We start from the raw sequence: 13,926 nt of genomic DNA on the forward strand, positions 1-13,926 counted from the left end.
GCCGGGGGGGCAGGAGGCGGGGCCTGGCGGGGGGTGTCTGTCCGGGGCGGGGCCTAGCAGGAGGCGCCGGCGGCTGGGCCTGTTGGGGGCGGGGCCCGGCAGAGGCGGGGCTGGTCCTCTCTGTGCCCCACCCGGAAAGGGAATTCCGCTACTCGGTAGCTCAGGGTCTCCGGTGCTTATTCAAGATTTTTTAACTTTTTATTTTTTTCTCTCTGTCGCCCAGGCTGGAGTGCAGTGGCGCGATCTCGGTTACTGCAACCTCCGCCTCCCAGGTTCAAGTGTTTCTCCTGCCTCAGCCTCCCGAGTATCTGGAACTACTGGCATGCGCCTCCACGCCCGGCTAATTTTTTTATTTTTTTATTTTTTTTATTTTTAGTACAAACCGAGCTTCACCGTGTTGGTCAGGTTGGTCTCGAGCTCCAGGCCTCAAATAATCTACCCGCTTCGGCCTCCCAACGTGTTGGGATTACAGGCGTGAGCCACCGCACTCGGCCCAAGATCTTTTAAGACCGCAGCTCCAGTCTCTCTTCCCAGAGAAGTGGTCCCTGCCACTTCGACCCGCTTATATCCGAACAGGATGGGAGTTCTGCCTAAGGTAGAACCACGCTAAATTGGGGGATTGGAAATCTCTTGAGTCTGCGGGTGCTGAGCGGAGAGTGTTAACGATGAACCGGAGACAGGCTCAAAGTAGAGCAGAAGGGCCTGAAGTTAATCGCTGTGTAGCCACCTTAGTTTTTCAACCGGCTGAATTGCAGCAAGAGAATGGAACAGCCCGGAGGAGTCTCTTACAGGAGTGAACAGTGGCATGGCAACTTCATTTCCTGGTACCTTTTGACAAAAGACTGATTTTGTTTACAGCGCCAAGCTGTCAGCCTATCAGAATTATTCAGGAGCTTCCTTTGGCTTCAAAGTCCAAGCTTCATATCCTGATTTGGGTTCTTGTGCCCTTAGGGTCAAAGAAATTGACTTTTGAGGCAGAGTGTACAGAATAAGAATCTTGCCTCTAGCACTTATTGGCTCTGTGACCTTAGATAGCTTACTCAACCTTAGTTTCTTCATCTACAGATGGATATATATTATCTACAGACAGATAGTATCTAGTTCATAGCCTTAGCGTGAGGCTTCAATTGACATATGCTAACGTGCTTAATGTAGTGCCTGTCATAAAGCAAAATATTCAACAGATGGCAGTTACTATTATAACTTAAAAGACAGGCCGGGCGCGGTGGCTCAAGCCTGTAATCTCAGCACTTTGGGAGGCCGAGACGGGCGGATCACGAGGTCAGGAGATCGAGACCATCCTGGCGAACACGGGAAACCCCGTCTCTACTAAAAAATACAAAAAAAAAAAAACTAGCCGGGCGAGGTGGCGGGCGCCTGTAGTCCCAGCTACTCGGGAAGCTGAGGCAGGAGAATGGCGTAAACCCGGGAGGCGGAGCTTGCAGTGAGCTGAGATCCGGCCACTGCACTCCAGCCTGGGCGACAGAGCCAGACTCCATCTCAAAAAACAAACAAACAAACAAAAAAAGACAGCACAGAGGGTCAGCTAGGGTTTTAGGAATGAGCTCTGTCTGAGGCACAAGCATGGGACAGGAGGCGGCAGGAAAAGACATCAGGAGCCGCTGGAGCTACAGATTTCCTAAGATGACCATTCTTTCTCACACATGAGTTTCTCAACTAGAATGACATTTGCTTGTTGATGTACAGTGATGGATGAGATCTCTGCAGATGTCAATGTCAACATCTTTTTTTTTTTTTTTTTTTTTTTGAGACGGAGTCTCGCTGTGTCGCCCAGGCTGGAGTGCAGTGGCCGGATCTCAGCTCACTGCAAGCTCTGCCTCCCGGGTTTTTACGCCATTCTCCTGCCTCAGCCTCCCGAGTAGCCGGGACTACAGGCGCCCGCCACCTCGCCCGGCTAGTTTTTTGTATTTTTTAGTAGAGACGGGGTTTCACCGTGTTAGCCAGGATGGTCTCGAACTCCTGACCTCGTGATCCGCCCGTCTCAGCCTCCCAAAGTGCTGGGATTACAGGCTTGAGCCACCGCGCCCGGCCTCAATGTCAACATCTTAAACTAATACCACCGGGGTAGCAGGGACATTGGAGCCCCCAGTTTTCAGTTGTATTTGGTGAACTCTGAATGATTCAAGAGATACTTAGTTTTCCTTTTCCTCTGCACTGGCTGAAAATGTTCCTAAGACCCCAGTACACGTTCCTCTGAATTTTTGAAGCAGCCTGCACACTGACTTGAGGGAAGTGAGTGCACCAGCGCATGGTGACGTGCCAATCCATGCAGAGACTGTTGAAAAGGGGAAGGAAGAGACCCTTCCTCTTTTCTGAGAGAATGAAGCGATTATGTTTCGGTGCTTCTGACACCCCCACTGCTGGCTTGGTTAAGAAGCCACACTACTGATCCTTGCTACTGCCCTGCTCTGGCTAAAGAGGTTCTAGGCCTTCCTCCCTCTAGTGGATAGATGTGGCAAGAGGGGGAGGTATGGAACCAAAGGAGAGCATAACTACTACTCGGGCTTCTCTCAGTGATTGCATTTTCTGAACCCCAAAGTGACACATTCTAACAAGTTTGAGTGTATCACTGGGAACCACAGGACAGAATGGTTGGGTACGGGTTTATCCTGGAAACTAAGCGTCAGACTCAGTAATTGTGGGAAAGCTCCTTTGTTCCTGAAAATGAATGCTGCAGGAGTGGTGGGAAGGGGCTGCTGCCTTGAGTAGGATAGAGATGGGACCAGATGATCTGCAGGTCTTCCTGTCTCAGATTCTGTGGAGAATTCCACTCCACCATGACTCACAGTAATCTTTCATTACTCCTTGTTTGGAGGAAAAGATAGACATTTCTGAATTTTTATTTAACCCAGTCTTTTAAGTTTAGGATTTCCTACTGGGTATACAATAAAGAATAGAAGAGACTGGGTTCACACCTGTAATTCTATCACTTTGGGAGGCTGGGGCAGATGGATCACTTGAGCCCAGGAGTTTGAGACCAGCCTGGGCAACATGGCAAAATGCTGTCTTTACAAAAACACAAAAATTAGCCGAGTGCGATGGCACTGGCCTGTAGTCCTAGATTCCAAGGAGGCTGAGGTGGGGGGATCACTTGAGCCTGGGAGATCAACGCTGCAGCGAGGCATGATTGTGCCACTGCACTCCAGCCTGGGCAATAGAGCAAGACTCTGTTTCCAAAAAAAAAAAAAAGAATATAATATACTATAGTGTGAGGGGGAAGTAGAATTTCAAACCTGGGTTTTATAATTCTGAATTAGGATGTAAAACACAGTGGCCCTTTTTAGATAAGATGTCCAGAAAGAAGCCTGGAAGAAGACTTGCTCATACAGAGGAGATGGCATGGAGGAATCAGACCAGGAGATGTAATAATGACAAAAAAAATTAACATTTATCGAACATGCGCAATATAGCAAGAACTTGCTTTTCACATATTCTGACAACATCCATTTAATCCTGACAACAACTGTGAGATAGATATTATCATTAGTAGTCTCATTTTATGGAGTGGGGGGAAACTGAAGTTTAGGACAAATAAGTAACTTGCCCAAGATCGCCTACTAAATGGCAAACTCAGACTACATACCAGGCAGCTTGATGCTGAAAACTAACAACCCCACACCCCTTTTTGAACTTTTTTTTTTTTTTTTTGAGTCAGAGTCTCGCTCTGTCACCTAGGCTAGAGAGCAGTGGCGTGATCTCGGGTCACTGCAACCTCTGCCTCCCAGGTTCAAGCGAGTCTCCTGCCTCAGCCTCTTGAGTAGCTGGGATTATAGGCACGCGCCACCATGCCCAGCTAATTTTTGTACTTTTAGTAGAGACGGGGTTTCACCATGTTGGCCAGGCTGGTCTCAAACTCCTGACCTCGTGATCCGCCTGCCTCGGCCTCCCAAAGTGCTGGGATTACAGGCGTAAGCCACCATGCCTGGCTGAACTTTTTTTTTTTTTTTGAGACGGAGTCTCGCTCTGTCGCCCAGGCTGGAGTGCAGTGGCGCGATCTCGGCTCACTGCAAGCTCCGCCTCCCGGGTTCACGCCATTCTCCTGCCTCAGCCTCCCGAGTAGCTGGGACTACAGGCGCCCACAACCGCGCCCGGCTAATTTTTTTTGTATTTTTAGTAGAGACGGGGTTTCACCGTGGTCTCGATCTCCTGACCTTGTGATCCGCCCGCCTCGGCCTCCCAAAGTGCTGGGATTACAGGCGTGAGCCACCGCGCCCGGCCGGCTGAACTTTTTAGTATGGAAACTATCAAACATGTACAAAAGTAGACAGAACAGTATAATAAAGCCCCATGTACCCATTACCCTCTTCAACAATTACTAAATCATGGTCAGGTTTCTTTCATTTCTTCCCCAGTCCGTTCCTTCCTCCAGTATTACTTTTAAGCAAATCCCATACTTTATATAACTTTGTCCTTAAATATTTTAGTGTGTATCTTTAAAAGATAAGGACTTAAAAATAACCATAATGCCATTATCACATGTAAAATAATTAACAACAATTACTTAGTTTCATCAGATAGCTAGTCAGTATTCAAAGTTCCAGTTGTCTCTTTTTTTTCTTTTTTTTTTTTTGAGATGGAATCTCACTCTGTCACACAGGCTGGAGTGCAGTGGCGTGATCTCAGCTCACTGCAAGCTCTGCCTCCCAGGTTCAAGCAATTCTCCTGCCTCAGCCTCCCGAGTACCTGGGATTATAGGCGCCTGCCATGGCGCCCGCCACAGCACCCGGCTACTTTTTGTATTTTTAGTTTCACCATCTTGGCCAGGCTGGTCTTGAACTCCTGACCTCGTGATCCACCTGCCTTGGCCTCCCAAAGTGCTGGAATTACAGGTGTGAGTCACCGCGCCTGGCCCCAGCTGTCTCATTTTAAATTTGTAATTGTCATACATTAAAATAGACTCTTGAGCATACAGTTCTATGAATTCTAGAACATATATAGATTTGTGTCACCGCTATAATCAGGATATAGACTAGTTTGATCACCCCGCAAAACTCCCATATGCTATCCCTTTATGGCCACATCCTCCCCTTACCTTTAACTCCTGGTTATCGCTGATGTGTTCCCTGTCAATACACTTTTCCCTCTTCATGAATGTCACATAAATGAAGTCTATACAGTATGTAAGCTTTTGAGTGGATTTCTTTCACTCAGCATAGTTTGAGATTCATCCAAGTTATCATGCGTATTTATGGTTCGTTCTTTTTATTGCTAGTAGTATTCCGTTGTATGGATGTATCATAGTTTGTTTATCCACTCATCAGCTGAAGGGCGTCTGAGTTATTTCCAATTTTTGGTGGATGATTGAAACTGGTTTAAACATTCCTGTGCAGATTTCCATGTGAACCTAGTTTTGATTTCTCTGAAATATCCACAAGTGTGATTTCTGGATCACATGGAAGGTGTATGTTTAACTTTATAAAAAGCTGCCAAACTGTTTTCCAAGGTGATTTTACCATTTTGCATTCCCACTAGCAACGGATGAGAATTCCAATTGCTCTGGCATTTTCATTAGCACTTGGTATTGTCAGCACTTTTGATTTTGGCCATTCTAACAGGCATGAAGAGGTATCTCATTGTGATTTTACTTTTTTTGCTTTTTTGAGATAGAGTCTCCTCTGTCACCGAGGCTGGAGTGCAATGGTATGATCACAGCTCGCTGCAGCCTCAACTTCCCCGGCTCCAGCGATTCTCCTACCTGAGCCTTCCTGAGTAGCTGAGACCGCAGGCATGTGCCACCACTCCTGGCTAATTTTTAAATCATTTTTTTTTGTAGATATGAGCTTTCACTTTATTGCCCAGGCTGGTTTTGAACTCCTGGGTTCAAGTGATCCTCCCGCCTTGGCCTCCTAGAGTATTGGGATTACAGATGTGAGCCACCATGCGGTCCTCATTATGATTTTAATTTGCATTTCTCTAATGGTTGATGATAATAAACATGTTCTTATTTACCATCTATATATTATCTTTGGTGAAGTGTCTGTTCAAGTATTTTGTCCATTTTTAATTGGATTGTTTTCTTCCACTTGAGTTGTGATAGTTTTTTTTTTTTTTTTCTTGAGACAGAGTTTCGCTCTTGTCACCCAGGCTGGAGTGCAATGGCACGGTCTCGGCTCACTGCAACCTCTGCCTCCAGGGTTCAAGTGATTCTCTGGCCTCAGCTCCCCAAGAAGCTGGAATTACAGGCACCTGCCACCTTGCCCAGCTAATTTTTGAATTTTTAGTAGAGTTGGGGTTTCACCATGCTGGCCAGGCTGGTCTCGAACCCTTGACCTGAAGTGATCCGCCCATTTTGGCCTCCCAAAGTGCCAGGATTACAGGGATGAACCACCGCGCCCGGCTGAGAGTTCTTTATATATTCTGAGTACAAAACTCCTTGTTGGATATTGCGAATACTTTATTTCAGCCTGTGGCTTGTCTTTCCATTGTCTTAAAGTGTCTTTTGCACTGAGAAGGTTTTAAATTTTGTTGAATTCCAATTTATCCATTTTTTTTTTTCTTTAAGATGAAGTCTCGCTCTGTTGCCCAAGCTGGAGTGCAGTGGCACAATCTCGGCTCACTGCAACCTCCAACTCCCATATTCAAGTGATTCTCTTTCCTCAGCCTCCTGAGTAGCTGGGAGTACAGGCGCGCTCCACCATGCCCAGCTAATTTTTGTATTTTTAGTGGAGACAGGGTTTCACTATGTTGGCCAGGCTGATCCAATTTATCAATTCTTTAAATGCAGCATGCTTTTGGGTGTCATATCTGAGAACACTTTGCCTAACCCCAGGTTACAAAGATTTTATCCTATATTTTCTTCTAAAAGTTTTATAGCTTTGTGGTTTACATTTCTATCCATAATCTATTTTGAATTTTATTTTGCATGAAGTATAAGGTTTAGGTTATGGTTTGTTTATTTTTGTATACAGATGTTGTTTTGTTCCAGCTTCTTTTGTAGAAAAGACTATCCTTTCTCCATTGAGCTGCTTTTGCACCCTCCTCAAAAATCAGTTGGTATGTTTTTGTGGGTCTATTTATGATTTCTGTATTCTGTTATATTGAACTATGTGTCTGTCCCCTCATGAATATCATACTGTCTTGATTCCTGCAGCTTTATAGTAAGTCCTGAAATCAGATAATGTGATTCCTCCAACTTTATTCTTCTTTTCCAACATTGTTTTGACTATTCTGGTTCTTTGCCTTTCCATATAAATTGAGATTAGCTTGTCTATACCTCCAAAAGAATTCTGCTGGGATTTCAGTTGGAATTGTGTTAAATCTATACATCAATATGGAAGAGAATGAGATCTTTATTATGTTAAGTTTTCAAATCCATGAATATAATGTCTCCATTTCTTTAGGTCTTTTAAAATTTCTTTCATTAGTATTTAATACTTTCCAACATACACATTATGTATATGTTTTGTTAGATTTATACTTCAGTTTTGGCACAACATTTAGTTATAAACAATAAGAAACTTGAAGAAATTGCTGACATTTAGTTATAAACAATAAGAAACTTGAAGAAAATTGCTGGATATAAGATGAAGCTAAAATAGAATGAAGTCCATTTCACCATAATTATTAAATATACAGTAATAGTTTAGTATGCTAATATCAACAGAAAATACAAAGTACCTAGGAAATAAAAATAACAAAGGAGGTACAGGACTCTCATGAGAAAATTATCAAATATCCTTAAATGACAGATAAAGAAGTCTTCCCATTTCAGTGGATGGCAACTCCATCCTTCCAGTAGTTTGGACAAAAACTTTGCAGTTATCCTTACTCCTTTTCTCAATGCTTACAACCAATTTTCAGAAAATCCTTTCGGTTTTGTCTTCAAAATATATTAAACATTTGGCTGTTTTCACCGCTTCCATTGCCACCACTCTGGTCTAAACCACCATCTTTTCTTGCCTGGATTCCTGCAGAAGCATCCTCATTGGCCCTGTTTCCATCCTTGTTCCTCTATAATCTAGTCTCTACATAGTAGGCAGAGTATTACTTTTATAACTTCAGCCAGATCATGCCAAACCCTTCACTTGAAACCCTGCAGTTCTTCTGCTTCACACTTGTTTATCTTCTTTATCTCTGTCCTGCTTTAGTATGTAAGCTCCATGAGGGTTGCAAACTTGGTCTGTTTACCGATGAACCTCAAGTGGCTAGGATAATGCAAATAATAAAAAAGGCAATTATTTGTTCTAGGAAAAAAATTACACACAAACTATAATCACAGAGCGCTACTGTTTAATCAAGAGGTCAAACAATTCCCAAGCACAGTGAAGCTTCTAGGCCGACTTGCCACATCTCCATAAGTCCAGTCGGTCAGGAAACAGTGGGCCCTTGAGTACCCATGACACAGCAGGCAGCATGGGCTTAACAGTTCCCCTTTCCCCAAAAGTTCCAAAAGGGAACTTGGTGAACTGTAGCAATGTTGAGTGGGACTGGGTGGATGCTGAGCACACAGTGGATCTGTCTCACAGCTGAGAAATGCTAAGCTTAGGAAACCCCTAGTCTTATAAGGGGACTGCTAGCAAGCCTGCCCAATCTTTGCCCCACAGGGAGACATTATCTTTATTTTTCTGGTTAGCAAAGAAATATCTGGGGAGGCAGAAGTGGGGAGATCTTACTATCCCTTAATATGGCTGGAGAACCATGCTTCTAAATCTCTCCCAGAGGGAGTCACTGTCTTAATAAACAAACCTGCCCTCTGCCAAAGGAAGACACTACCTCTAGCTTCTAAGGCTGTTTGCTGCCCAAAAATCCTGGAAAAGATAGTCTGAGATGTACAAATGCTTTGGAGAATTGTCTCACAACTACTTGTTCAGCAGTGAATGTTTTACAAAAGCATCATAATGTAAGCATTAATTTAACTATATTGAAAGAATGGGGCTGGGTGCGGTGGCTTATACCTGTAATCCCAACACTTTGGGAGGCCAAGGCGGGTGGATCACCTGAGGCCAGGAGTTCGAGACCAGCCTGGCCAACATGGTAAAACCTCGTCTCTACTAAAAATACAAAAATTAGCCAGGCATAGTGGTGGGCGCCTGTAATCCCAGCTACTCGGGAGGCTGAGGCAGGAGAATCACTTGAACCCAGGCGGCGGAGGTTGCAGTGAGCTGAGATTGTGCCACTGCCTCCAGCCTGGGTGACAAAGTGAGACTCTGTCTCAAAAAAAAAAAAGAAAAAGAAAAAAGAAAGAAAGAAAGAATAGGAGAAAGATAAATGCATATTTGTTGAGTTGGATAAAAAGACATGTCCTAACATGACAAGGAATTGTCTATAAACATTTAAAAAAAAACATTTAAAACAAACATTTAAAAATGGCAGTGTAAGTATATTATTTAGAAAGATGGATGCAACACTAGAAGAAATAGTAGAAAGCCTTATAGTTATGTTTAGGGAACAGAACTAGGGAAAAGGGAGGTGGGGCTGTTTTTCTCTTTCTCTCCCCTTCCTCCCTTCCTTCCTTCCTTCACTCCTCCCCTCCTTCCCTTCCTTCCCTTCCTTCCCTTCCTTCCCTTCCTTCCCTTCCCTCCTTTCCTTCCCTTCCTTCCTCTCTTCCTTTCTCCTTCCTTCCTTCCTTTTTTTTTGTTTCTTTCTTTCCTTTCTGTCTTTCTAGAGAGTTTCGCCCTTGTTGCCCAGGCTGGAGTGCAGTAGTGCGATGTCGGCTCACTGCAACCTCCGCCTCCAGGGTTCAAGCAAATCTCCCGAGTGGCTGGGATTACAGGCATGCACCACCACGCCCAGCTAATTTTGTATTTTTAGTAGAGATGGGGTTTCTCCATGCTGGTCAGGCTGGTCTCTAGCTCCTGACCTCAGGTGATCCACCTGCCTTGGCCTCCCAAAGTTCTGGGATTACAGGCGTGAGCCACTGTGCCCGGCTGGGGCTGTTTTTCGTTATAATGCTTTTGTTGATAATTTTTTTTTAACCTCCAATGATCTGTGATCATACCTTATTGAACCTGACCGATCAGCAGCCTTTGATCCAGCTGATTATTACCTACTTTTGAAGCACTGTCTTTACAGTACACTCAATTGGTTTTCCTCCTACCTCTGTATCTACCCTTTCCCACTCTCTTTTCTTGGTCCCCCTTCATCTGCTCTACCTCTTGATGTTGAAAGGATCCAGGGCTTGGTCCTTGCCAATCTCATGGCTTTATATGGTGACAAATCTCAAATTGTGCAACCAGGAAGTTATTAGAAATCGTGACAATAACAAGTTTGGTTGAGTGGTAGAGGTAAAATCTTGGTTGGAGGGAGTCAGAGAGAGAAGTTCATAGATTTATAAAATATAGGTATAGTCCTTTCAAGGATTCAGATTATTTTTACACTATAAATCCCAAGTGCTTATATTGACCAAACACAAATCTAAATGTAAAGACTTTACATTCATGAATTTTCCCTTATAAATATTTTTCCAGACATGTTTTATGTACCATGACTTCTTCGTTGAACTAGTGGTTTTGCCTTTTGTGGTGGAAAGAATTTCTTTTGACCCATCTGCTGTTTGAAGAATCTATTCTCTCCTTGCATCATTTTGACACTCTGCTTTTAGGACAACTGTTTAAATGTAGTCTCACCCTGTCACGGAAGCTATTGCTGATTTATCACAGAGCAGGGTTTCTCAACCTTGGCGCTATTCACATTTTAGACTGGTCAATTCTTTGTTGTCAAGGGCTGTTCTGCCCATCATAGTTTGCTTAGCAGTATGAACCAAAAGTATCCAAGACAGGTCTCAATCAACTCAGAAAGTTTGTTTTGCCAAGGTTAGGGATGCACCTGTGACACAGCCTCAGGAGGTCCTGACTACGTGTTCCAAGGTGGTCAGAGCACAGCTTGGGTTTATACGTTTTAGGGAGACATAAGACATCAATCAATACATGTAAGATGTACTTTGGTTTGGTCCAGAAAGGCAGGACAACTTGAAGCAGGGGCTTCCAAGTCATAGGTAGATAAGAGACAAATGTTTGCATTATTTTGAGTCTTCGATCTGCCTTTCACTGAATATGCAATTTACATGTGAGGTGGGAGTAGAGGAATGATCACTTATGCCTTAGCTTGGCTCGGTGAATCTGCATTTTTACATAAACAAGAAGTCAGAGGGATATATCAGATACGCATTTGTCTCAGGTGAGCAGGACGACTTTGAGTTCTTTGTCCCGCATCTTTGAAGAGAAGCTATCAATTTCCATTGCCAAGGTGAAATTCAACAGAACTGTTTTAGGGTAAAGATCCTGAGGCCCACAAGGAATTTCCTTGCGGGCAAATGGTGAGGAAGGAATATAGCTTTAGAAACCAAAAATCTGCTCTCTTTTCCTTTCTCTGCTATCGTGGTGTGTTCTTGCTTCCACTTCTCTCCATGTCTTCTCACAGGACTTTCAGGATTAAGCGATTCCTGGCCAAGAAACAAAAGCAAAATCGTCCCATTCCCCAGTGGATTCGGATGAAAAATGGAAATAAAATAAGGTAAAATTCCAAAAGGAGACATTGGAGAAGAACCAAAGCTGGGTCTATAAGGAATTGCACATGAGATGGCACATATATTTGTGCTGTCTGAAGGTCACGATCACATTACCATATCAAACTGAAAATGTCACCACTCTCTGGAGAGTTCGACGTATTTTCCTCTCTGAATCTATTATGAATGCGTTGGTTGGCTGGGTTCAGTAATAAATATGTGAGGCCTTTCATTTCAAAAAAAAAAAAAAATCTTTGTAGCTATCTTATTTAGGAATAAAATGGGAGGCAGGGCTGGGCGCAGTGGCTCATGCCTATAATCCCAGCACTTAGGGAGGCCGAGGCGGGTGGATTGCCTGAGGTCAGGAGTTCGAGACCAGCCTGGCCAACATGGTGAAACTCTGTCTCTACTGAAAATACAAAAATTAGCTGGGCTTGGTGGCGGGGACCTGTAATCCCAACTACCCAGGAGGCAGAAGCAGAATAATTGCTTAAACCTAGAGGGCAGATGTTGCAGTGAGCTGAGATCGTGCCACTGCACTCCAGCCTGGGCAACAAGAGGGAAAACTCTGTCTCAAAAATAAAAATAAATAAATAAAAGGGAGGGAGGCAGTTTTGTCTGATTGACACAGTTCCCAGCTTGACTTTTCCTTTTGGCTTAGTGATTTTGGGGTCCTGAGATTTATTCTCCTTTCACAGCGGCATCCCCAGCTATTGCACTAGATGTCGATAGTATCCTCTAGTTGTGACAACCAAAAATATCTCCAGACATTGCTGAATGTCCCCTGGGGGGAAAATTGCTCCTGATTGAGAACTACAGTCGAAAAGAGGACCCTGGAACAATGGAATGCAGGGAGGCTGGGAAGAAAGTATATGCAGGGCGATGGCAGAGTGGAACTAGGGAAGCAAAATCAAACACTTCTTGGTGGTCTCATTTTATTTTTGCTTTTCCTCTGTTCTTTGCCACTCTTTGTTGTTTAAAACAGCCCAAGTTTCAGCATCTATTTTTCAGCATCTGCTATACTTCTTGCACACCTTTCCTGCCATGGTAGAGGCTGGGGTGAGAAGCCAATATCTGGAGGGAATTAGTACCTTCCATGGGCACAGAAAGAGCCCTGGAAATAACTGAGAATGATTGTTCCTTTCTTTCTTTTTTCTAATTGTTTCTTTAATCTTTGTTTTCCTGCCCACTACCCCTCATTGTGAGTGGTGCTGTGCCTTGATCAGTCTTTGCTAATGACATGGTCTGAATCAAGTCCAAGTTCTCCATGCCTCTTTGAGCCTTGAAATTTGTCAAAGAATAAAGGGAAATGGTATTCCAGGAAGTGAGTAGAGTGTAGGATGGCCAGTAGCAATGAGCTGGCAGATGTACGCAGTGGCTAGATGGCATTCTTGTGAAGAATTAGGAGTTAACCCTTTATAAGATGATGATACTGATGGTATTAGCTAATAAAAACAAGCCCTTAGTACATGCCTGCTACTGTTTTAACTGTGTTTCATTAATTAAATCATTTAATTTTCACAACCTCATGAGTAGGAGATATTTTTATTCCTGTATTAGAGATGAGAAAAAAAATGCCCAGAGGGGTCAAAATAACTTGCTCAAGAGGCAGAGCTATGTTTTTTCATTCATGCACTCTGCCTTCAAATCCTCATTCTTAAGGCCAATGATATTTACAAACCACATGGTCACTCTAGAAAATGCCAGTGACATTGAACAAGGTTCCTATGAAAGTTGGGGATACTTTGTTAGATTTTTGTTGGTTTTGTTTTGCCTTTAGCAATATCTGCAGTGGCTGGATTGTTTTCAGTGGGGAGATCTCCTCAGGTACTGGGACAAGGTTTCTGATAAGCATGAGAGGTCATCAGGGCTCCTCATGTCTTGATATCACTGACACCGAGTACTGACCCAGACATTGAACTGCTTGCATCTCCTACCACACCTCACCTCCCTGATATCTTTTCTTCCATGCTTACACAGATTTAACTCAGTGGTCCATCCCTATAGTCATTGCCTTGCATATATTTCTAACTTCTTTGCTTCTCAATTAATTGTATAAGATTGGAAAATCCACAGCAAAGTTTAAATCCAATGGTCAATCTTCTCTATTCTGAGCCTTCACCTATTTAGCTCACCATGGCTAGGGGAAACACACAACCGTGCTGATTGGCATCATGTTGAATTCAAAATCAAGAGCCTTGAGTAGGCCCTTAATGTTGTCTGTAATGCCTCCCTAATCCATTCTGTCTCATATTCTCATAGACAATTTCCCACCTTCTCTGTCCTCTAAGCCTCCAATACCTTTTCTCTATCCTCACTCTCAATTGATAACTTTACCTCTTTTTTTAACTGAGAAATTAAAGCAATCAGAAGAGAACTTCTACAGACTCCCTCCACCGTATCTACCCAGCCACCAGCTTTAGCATCCATATACTCTGCCTTCTCCACCTGTTACCATTAGT

The 13,926-nt window shown here is 43.6% G+C and overlaps 1 pseudogene; it reads left to right on the plus strand.

The window, feature by feature from the left end:
* The first annotated feature begins 11,339 nt into the window (after positions 1-11,339).
* Positions 11,340-11,536, plus strand: LOC114677125 (large ribosomal subunit protein eL39 pseudogene; annotated as a pseudogene).
* The last annotated feature ends 2,390 nt before the right edge of the window (positions 11,537-13,926 follow it).

This window comes from Macaca mulatta, chromosome 1 (genome assembly GCF_049350105.2).
Source record: "Macaca mulatta isolate MMU2019108-1 chromosome 1, T2T-MMU8v2.0, whole genome shotgun sequence".
Classification (NCBI taxonomy): Eukaryota; Metazoa; Chordata; class Mammalia; order Primates; family Cercopithecidae; genus Macaca; species Macaca mulatta.